At 43.0% G+C, this 7,396-nt stretch overlaps 1 protein-coding gene across 1 annotated transcript in view; it reads left to right on the forward strand.

Annotated features, from left to right (window-relative positions):
* The window catches only part of ANKHD1 (ankyrin repeat and KH domain containing 1), a 171,483-nt gene that overhangs the window by 70,073 nt on the left and 94,014 nt on the right, over positions 1 to 7,396 (forward strand). The gene's annotated exons all lie outside the window — the stretch shown is intronic.

Genomic DNA, 7,396 nt, shown 5'->3' on the forward strand with positions numbered 1-7,396 from the left:
CCGTGCCCACTGGCTCTGAGGAGTAGGGGTGGTGAGGCCAGCACCTCTGGCCTTGCCCTCCCGCTCTGTCCCAGTCATACCATAGTGGCGCTCCGCACTCTGGTTGTTTCGCTAACCAATCGGAGTGCTCCAAGAGTGTTACAAACAGACAGATGAACTAAGCCCTTTATTATATAAGAACTCTTTAAAAAGTAGTGGGAGCTACTGAGCTGTCAATATGGTACACAGCTGGAAAAAAACAAAACAAAACCCAGCATCATATGACTCTTTTTGGTGGACTGTAGAGAGTGGATTTAATCAGTGGACACAGTTTGAAAAATGTTACTCTGAAGCATCAAGTGTCAAGGTGAAGTCGAGATGGACCAATGGTCTGGTTTTTGCTTCGAAATCATATGATTGTATGAATGATTTAGAAAGCATAATTAGATTCAACAATTTTTCAGATATGAGATATATGGAATGCCAGGCACTGCAAACCCCTTGAAAAATGATGTTGGTGTGTAAGGCCGGAAGGAACCACAAGAGTTTTTAGTTTGTCGTTTTACACTGAAGCAGGATCAAGCATTCCTAGACCATCCCTATGACTGTCTTGCCTCTTAAAATGAAGGCGGTTCCATACACTCTATACGTTGCCTTCTCTGGCATTTCACTTCCAAACAGGCTTTTTTAAAAATATCCAGCCCAAATCTGTGGTGCTTGTCTTTCATCCATTGGCCAGAGAGAATAGTTTACTCATTGCTTCATTTATAACAGCCTCAAGTATTGGAAGGCTTACATTTTTCCCTCTCTCTTCCTCCCTAATATATAATAATATTTCTAAATTAAACTAACCCCAGTTCCTTCAGCCTTTCCTTATAGTTTATATTTTAATAAACCTTATCATTGCAGTTTGCTGTGTTCTAGACTCTCACCTGTTGGCAGGGCCGTCATGGAGGGGCAGAGAATCGGGGCAGCTGCCCCGGGTCCTGTACTTTGGGGGGCCTTGCGGAGCTGGGCGGAGTGGTCGTTCCGTGTCCAGCCACTTGCTATCCCCCTCCCCTGCCTGGGCAGCAGCTTGTTTGGGTCTGTGGCCCTCGGGATCGGAGCGGGGGCTCATTTAATTTTGGTGCACTGTAACCCCAGATCCTTTTCTGTTGTACTGCTGCTAAGCCAGTTATTTCTTGCTCTGAGGAAGAGGGGAAGAGAAAGTGAAAGAAAACAAGTTCTGAAACCAACAAGCTATTCGAAAGGTTCCTTCCAATTTGTGAGGGTTATTTTGAATTTTGATTGTCTTCTAAGGTTCTTGTAGTGCCTTCCAGCTTGGTGTTTTATATGTATGCTCTACTCCATCTGTCACTAATGAAAATATTGATGAGAACTTGCCCTAGAAAAGACCACTTCCCCCCACCACACACACGCACCCTCCTACTAGCAAAAATATATCACCAGTGGAATTCCATACTTTGCAGTTTGGTGGTGGGAACCACCCCTGAATTCCTAGCCCCTCCAGGGATTGGCCCTTGGGTCATATTTTTGGCACCCATGTTCTATAGCAGGACTGTCCAACTTCCAAGTGGCTGCAGTAGTTTAGCCATGGGTCTCTGGGCCTTATCTGCCCCTCCCCTACCCTTGTGCATGGCCCCTTGTTGTACTGAGCATGTGGGCAGCCCCCTGCACACCCACGCGTACTGCTGCATTGTGTTCGCAGGTGGCAAATGCTGTCCCCATTTTTGCATCACACATGCGGGTGGTGCTTCCTCCTCACCATGCACATGGACTGCTCCCACCTAAGCTTCCTTCCTGCACTGCATCATAGGCTCCCTCAGCAAGATGGGGTACACCATCCTACCCTCTGGGGCAGGAGCAGGAAGTGAAAACAGAGGGAGCCTAGGGAACCCTGCTGCAGCAGCAGTTGAAGCAGTGGAGGGAGTGGTGGCCTTAGTAGAAGCTGAGGGGGCTACACATTAACCCCTTGCAGGCTACAAACAGGTTGGGGATCCTGTGCCATAGCGTAAGTTTTTGGAGTTGCTGATCAAGACCTACTAGGTATGTACATATTTGATTAGTTAATTAAACTTGGTCTTTTTTTTTAAGCAGCAGTATTATTTAAAAGTAGAAATATACTCGATTTTTCAGGACAACTCAATTTAGTACTTCATAGAAGTCATGAAGTGTAGTACTGGTTACATGTTGAAATACTTAATAATTTTGGTGTAGCTGATGTTGGAGTGAAATAAGAATGGTTTAGACTCCTGTTCTGTTCATTTTTCAGAAATGAATGATGGTAGATGACATGCAACAAATGTGGAAACATGCAGCTGACCCCTTTGGAGTGCTGTAAAGTCAGTGCTATAAGCTAGAAGTTAATACGCTCAAATGATCTTAAGTTGAAGCAAGAGAGGACTTAAGTTAGGATAGTTTTATGGGAATATAAACTGTGTGATAACAAGGGGATATGTGAAATACTTTACAGGTTATGTCAGTGTTTCTTAGGCTGGGAATTGGGAATCTTGTGCAATACATGATGGGTCTCTGGTGGCTGGGAAATTGCAGAGTTTAAAGCTTAAGTGTAAATGGTCCCTTTCAGAACTGTGTGTACCTACCAGCTAAGTACACACACAAGAAATTGCCACTTAAAAATCTGAAGACGTGACGAACAATGCTTTGGACTCAAGCTTGTCTGACTATTCCAGCTATGCAATTGGTCCAATAAAATATAGCACTCAAATCCTTGCCTCTCATTTAAAAATCCCGAATTTTTAAAATCTGTCACTGTTCTATGTTAAACTTGATTATTTATTGCAGGGTTTTGAACAATTTAATTGTTTAATGGATCAGGTCAGTGATAACTGGTTCTAGCTTACAAATCATGATTTAGTTTTAAGCGCAGGCCAAGAGGGAAGGGGTTGAAGGGAAGCCCTGCAGTGCCCCAGCAGGAACTGAAAGGTAGCAGGGCAGGAGGGAGGGAGAGGAGCAAGGAGGAGGGGAAGGGTTGCTTGCTCCCTCCCTCCCTTGCAGGGTGCCAGGAGCTGCAGCAGGCTGGTAAAGCCCCTTGTTGGCTGCTGCCTGCTTGGCAGGGCTGTGCTGCCTGTCGTCCTCTCCCCACTGCCTCCTGCATTGCTACAGCTGGTCCTGGGGAAGCCATGGGCTGGTGGCTGCAGCCTCTTGGCTGTGTTGGGCAGCGCAGCCCATGAAGACCCAGTTAGCAGTAGCCAGCAAGGGGCTGCAGCCACTGGTGCAGCTTTCCAGGAACAGCCACCTGCAGCAGCACAGGAGGTGTGGGGAGGGGCAAGCAGTACAGCCCTGCCAGGCAGGTTCCCTCCTCTTCCCCTGTGCTGCTGCAGCTGGCCCCAGGAAGCCATGTGCTGGTGGCTGCAGTCCCATGCTGACTGCTGCCCCCTGGGGCTTCCTGGGCTTTGCTGCCTGCCTGGCAGGGCTGCTTTGGCCCCTGACTCCCCATGCTGCTCTGGGCAGGTGGGTGCAGCCCTTCCTTCGTGAGAGTGGGGCAGGGCAAGCTCAGCACACCCCACCCCCTGCAACTTCATAGAGCCGTGGGCTGGAGCCCAGTGCTGCTGCACTTGTCCCTATCCCTGCATCCAACCAATTAATTGTTTAACCTGTTGTCATTATAATAGGTTAAACAGCTATTTATTTAATCAGTATTTTACATCCCTAATTTATTGGAGGCACTACATTTATCATACTCTGTGAAAAAAGAAAACTAATGCTTGCTTATATAGAATGGGGTATCTGAAAGGTACATACTAAGATTGAATTTTACCCTCCCTCAGATAAAACTAAGACTTATAGATGTGTTACCTTCCACTTTTCTCTTGACACCCTAGCCTTTAATCTTTATACTAGATCTTAATTTCAAGAAGTAATCTTCACCTTTCTCGATAAATCTGAAAGCATTGGTTCTGTGGAGTCACGCAAAGACAATGAATTAGCAGAGAAGGGAAAAGTTATTGGAATGTAGCCTATGTTCAGTGTAGTTCAGGGTTTTCAAACTCATTTGGCTCTGTGGCTCAGATGAGTGGTAAAAGACCAGTTCACAGGCTGAATTGGACCCATGGACCACCACCCACTCCCCTCACTCCTGTGCCTGAGCCATTGCACGAGACATCCGTTAAGTCTGCTCCAAGAAGTTCACCACATGCAGTACTTGTTCCAGTTAGTCCAGGACTCGCTGGAGTGAGTGCTGTATGCAGTGTGTGTCCCAGATAGCCTGGGTTGGATGCTGCATGTGGTGCAAATACCAGAGCAGCTGGAATGAGCACCATGTGTGGTTCAGTCTGGCCAAGGTGGATGTCATATGTTGCACGGGTCCTAGACTAGCTGGAGTGGACACTGTGTGATGTGGTGCCCATTCTGGCTGGACAGCACCATGTATGGCATCTGTTCCAGGATCCATACCATGCGCGGTGCTCCCTGGCTTGTCCAGGGCACACTGCATGTTGTGCCTGCTTCAACAGGTTTGTGATGCCTGTGGGTGCCATTTACAGTACAGGACAAGCTGGTGGGAGTGGGTTCTGTGTGCAGGGTGCATCCTGGACCAGCAGGGGTGAGTAGGGAAAGGAGCACTGCATGGGGTCCATGTCCCAGGCCCTACCTTTGAGGCCAGGCCAGCGCATGTGAGTCAACTCAGACCTAGGGCTAGTGCTGGGAGCTGGATGATGGGTTTCTTTGGGTGAAATCTTTGATTCCCCTGGTGTAATTGATTTAGCAGGCAGAGCCAACCTTGTTGAATTTGGCTTAGTGGTTTAGATTGCAGTGTTAAAAATACTAATTTATATAAGCATTATATATTTTTAAAGGACTATTCTATGAATAACCTAAGAATGCAGAAATGAAATAAGACCTCTAGCAGTACATAGCGTCACGTCGTCTATGCAATTATAAACCTTGCCAATAAAACAGTTGCTGCACGCCAAGCCTACCTACAGACCATAACCGTAGCTCTGCTCCAATACAGATGACATCTTGTCAGCATCTGATTCTTCCAGAATTCTCAGCATGACCTGGGTCTCTTTCTCCCATCACCTCTCATTTCTGTGCAGTTCTAGATGATATTGACTTCTCATATTCCAGTGGGTATTGTCAACTTCTTTCAAGAAAGGAGTTTTCCTTTCTTTTCTTCAGGAAAGAAGTTCATGGCCTTCAGCAGAGCAGTAGTTTGTTAAATTTGAGCATTTTGACTGCAGTATGAATTGCTTTGGTCTAGCAAAATAGGTTTCTCCTTTTCCAGAAAAATTACTAATTTTGAATGCAGAAAACTTCACTAGGTGAATAAAGTTTGTAATTATAAGCTTTTACTTAAGGTTTTTTGCACTTGCATTGGAAAATGGAAATAATTGATCAAATATTCTGGTTCCAAATAGTGGAATATAAGATTCAGTTATAAGTAGTAAAGCTAATATTTGTTTGTAAACAAAAGAATATTTATGTGACCCCATAGTTTGTAGAAACTGGATGTTCCATTGCTGGTCATTTAGATGGGCTTGTAATAATGGAACTTAAAGCATGGATGGTAAAGCTAATTTGTTAAACCTCATTTCAGTCTGATAAGTTTGTTAAAACATAAAAATCCAGGTGTTTTTCTGAAAGCATAATCCAGTTTTTCAGAGAAAAAATGGATGTTGAACTCCTGGTCTAAATGCAAAATAGTCTGGTTTGAACTTGTCATAGCAAAGTTGTAGCCGTTTCCTATAAAACAAAACAACAGTCTGAATAGGTGTCCTCAGCACTTGAGCTTCTTAAAGCTGTCCCTCTGACTGCAGTAGGACAGCCCGTGTTCTGATTATTTAGCGAATCCAGAGATTGGAGTGACTCTTTGAGTTGAGATAACATAACATGGTCTCCTGCAGCATGACTTAGAGCTGGTCGTGTGTTGGGTTGTTTTTGTTTTTGTTTTTGTTTTTTAAGTAAATGGGTAATAGAGCATACGTTTGCTAGGCATGGCAGCTGTGTATTACAGGCATTGAAATTTTCCATATTGGAAGAATAAATCACTTTGCTAGCTGGTGCTGTCTTCCTTGAAACACTGGCTTGCCTGCATATGAATCTGACCAGTTCTTCACTTCTGTTTTTGGACAGTGATCCATCAAAAATTTTCGAGCCAAATATGTAGAACCTTAGGTTTATAAATTTTCAACAGCAGCATAGTGTCATTGCAAAATATATATTTTTCATTTGAATTGGGTTATTTGTTTGACTTTTGGTCTAGGGTATTCTATCCTAAATTGTTTTCAGGTTGGAGAGGTTTGAGAACTCTAGGTTTCTTCATTGGTGAGAAGAGGAATTTGATGCCCTAATAAGTTTCCTGTGCCTCTAGTCTACTGTATGAATCTCTGAAAAAAGCTAGAAACCATATTTAAAATATGGTTATAATCTTTATTGAGCTGGAGAAAACAAAAAAGAATTTCAACAATCGGAAGAAGTGTGCATTCCAAATACAAAAACGTGAGATTATGAAGAATAACTTTCTCAGGGTTTTCTTTTTCTAGATCAGTCCTACTTCAACCTGTTAAATAGTTTAAAAAGTCACTAATTCAGCAGTAGCAAAAGTAGTTCATTGTGAGTAGATATCAGATACTGAATTACAGTAAAAGTAATTGTGCATGATACTGGAAACTGTTTCCTGATGCTTGACTAGTTGTAGATTAGGCCTTATGAACACTGCAGGGACAACTGTGCTAAGGTGTTTGCAGATGTACAGGGTATCTCACACTGTACATGCATGTACCCCTCTGCTGCTATGGATCTCCAAGGTGGGCACTTTGAATATCTACAGTGGCAATTTTGTGTAAGTTATGTTTCTTTCGTTTTTAAAGAAACTGGAATCACTACTGTCAATCATGGTATTTGTGTATTCTTCAGAACTAAAATGTATATACCTTTTTGAGACTCTGTTCAATAGATAGGATTTTAGTCATGTATATGTCCTTTAGTATAATGAATTGTATCGGGTAAGCATATAAGTCAATTTTAGTAGAGTCCTTCATCAGTAATGAAAAGGTATACGTAGTTGGTATGTAAGTGGCATTGTGTTGAATGAGGTAAATTTTCTGAGGTTAAAAACTGTGTACCGTGGTTAGATAAACACCTTTATATCTAAATTGTGCCTGGTTTTGGACCTTTCTACTTAAGAGCTCAATTTTTTCCAATAATTTACTATAAATTAAATGTTATATTTATTTGTATTGAGAACTAATTCCAAAGTAAAGCACTTACATTTTATATTTGTTACTTTTTGAGTTGTTTATAGGAGAGGAGCATTTGAAAATTTTGGAGTGAAAAATCTTCATAATAAAGAACCTCAATAGTTGCTTGGAATTACATAAAAGTTTCCCAAAGATTTGCCTTTGGACTTGGTCCTGTGCTTGTTCTCAGTCCTAGAAAGTCTCTTCCCTCCTTC

This window comes from Crocodylus porosus, unplaced genomic scaffold, assembly GCF_001723895.1.
Source record: "Crocodylus porosus isolate Cpor-Errol unplaced genomic scaffold, CroPor_comp1, whole genome shotgun sequence".
NCBI classification, from domain to species: Eukaryota; Metazoa; Chordata; order Crocodylia; family Crocodylidae; genus Crocodylus; species Crocodylus porosus.